General features: G+C 40.8%; 1 protein-coding gene across 1 annotated transcript in view; it reads left to right on the top strand.

The window, feature by feature from the left end:
* PRMT7 (protein arginine methyltransferase 7) overlaps positions 1-2,314 on the top strand; it is a 131,861-nt gene that overhangs the window by 78,081 nt on the left and 51,466 nt on the right. The gene's annotated exons all lie outside the window — the stretch shown is intronic.

Raw genomic sequence — 2,314 nt, forward strand, 5'->3', positions numbered from 1 at the left:
GTGTATGACCAGTAATACCACCTTCATTATTACTGTGGAGTGCATATAGCGCCTTTGTATTAAAATCTAATATTCTGAATTTCTGCAACTGCCTCTTTGTAACAATCCCTTTTCCCCCAGTCCTAATTGCACTGAATGAGTGTCTTTTTTTTTTTTTAAACTATATTTAAATGACTGGATGTGGAAAAAAATTATTTGAGAAGTTTTTCATCTGGACCAAAAAGAATGCTGACAACATGTCCTATTTTCTGTAGGTTCTGAAAACAGATAGTGTTTGCCTCTGCATCAGTGATGGCAGTCTGCTTCCTGTGCTGGCTCACTATCTTGGAGCACAGCAGGTACAGTACTTGGCTTCTTCCTGTTGTGTTTCTGGTTTTCAGTTGTTAATTCTCTGGAATAGTTCGATGTTCCAACTCTTGATACTGACTTGTTTCTGAAGTTGCTTCTTCAGTGATAATTGGGGGCTTGTCTTACTCGGTGTATCAGGGATAAACGTGACTTCATCTTCCTGTGAACACAAAACTTTAGGGACATAGCAAGACCAGCTGTCACTCCTTACCTAGACTGCAGCCAAAAGTTCCAGGTGCAACTTTCTGGGTTCATTTTCTTGTTGCAGTTGCTAATGGTGTTCAGGTCCAAGAAGGGTAAGCAACTTTCTCATTTCGTGCTTGCTGTTTTGAGGTTGATCGGCTTTTCTTTCAAGAGAAATGGAGTGACTATAACATTAGGATGCACAAAATGTTACAAGACCATTTTGCTTGTGTGTTCTACATTTTATATCGACTTGTGGTCCTTCTCTCGTCACACAGCTGGGCTGCTCTTAGCACCTCTATTTTGGTCTCCCTGGGTTCTTCAGGTTAAAACATATCATAGTCAGAGACTGAATAGCTAAGAATATTTTATGTAATCCCTGGGCATGTGCTGCTTGCTCAGTTATTCACTTAGTGGTTGCATGAGGCTCTGGCCTTTTCTAACTCCATTTTTCCCCTCCAAAATAGGAGTATGAATTGATGAAGGAAAAGTTTTTTAGTACAATTGGACAGCACATAAAAGCAGACAACAATTTCAAGGTGCATGCCCCTGTAAAGGCTCTGCCTTATAAAACTGCATGGGTTCCCCAGCCATTCACAATGATAGAGCTGTGTGTCAGGATTAAAGTCCTAGCAACAATCCTATTTATAGTAACTGCTATCCAATAGTCCATTGGATTGGCACTTCAGTAAACAGATGCTTTTGTAATTGCAATCCACCTGCATTGTCAGCATAGTTCTTTGCAGTCTAAATAAACTGGCTTGACTGTAATCAGTAATAAGGATGATCAGCCAAAAACCACAGTTCATTTCAGTCTTCACAGGAATTTCTGAAAGCTGTAGCCTATAAAGTGAGACCCTTGCTAGGGAGGTGCAAGCTTCTGGTTCAGTAATACTTTCCTCTCTGTAGCTTAGCAAATGCTGTACACCTGGGTATCACATGGATGTTAAGATTATCACAGCTGCATGATTTTGCTAATTAATTTCTGAACTAGCATTCATAAAAGATGCAGTGAGACAAAGTGCTCAGTGTGGCTTTACAAATCATCTTGCTAAACAGTGCTTCAGTAAGCTAATGCAGGTGTTTCACGTTTATCCGTCACAGAAATGATGGTTGCAGTAGTCAGTGAAATCACATGGCTTACAGTCATTCTCTGTAACTTGTCAAAGCTCCAAAATATTCAGGTGATGTGTTGTTATTCATCTATGCATGTAGCTTCACTTGTGGTTAATCCTGAGTTGGCAGTAACTTCTTTGGCCGCATGTTAGTGTGTAAATGCTGCACTTGTCTTCCACTTGAGGCTGTCTTCCCCCAGAGTGTTGAAGGTATACATTAAGGGTCTACTGAGAAATGGAAATAAGTAGTTGACTGCACTTGTCATTGCTAATAATGAAAACAGTGGTAGAACCATGATGATTTCAGGTGGTTATTTCCTCCAGACCTGATGTATATGGTGCATCTAACTGAAATAGGCTACAATTATGCATATAAACCAGAGTTAGGTGCCTAAATACGGTTGCCTCAGGATTCCTTTTACCAGAGAGCCCCAAAGATTGACACGGCCCCTCAACCAATGTTCTGTCAAGTGAACTTTATTTAGTTACCCCTAGGCTTATTACAAGATAATTATCCTTGCAATACAGCCTGGCAAGTGGTTCCTTAGACTTTACAACAGTGACCTGTGGTGGTACCGGCCTTGTATCTTCTGCTGGGTGGGTGAGATGTTTACTTTCTGGATTCCTCGTTGTTCGAACAAGAAGGTCAAGGTTGCTTCTGTCTCCCC

The sequence above is a fragment of the Gavialis gangeticus genome, unplaced genomic scaffold (genome assembly GCF_001723915.1).
Source record: "Gavialis gangeticus isolate Ggan-Ray unplaced genomic scaffold, GavGan_comp1, whole genome shotgun sequence".
Lineage (NCBI taxonomy): Eukaryota > Metazoa > Chordata > Crocodylia > Gavialidae > Gavialis > Gavialis gangeticus.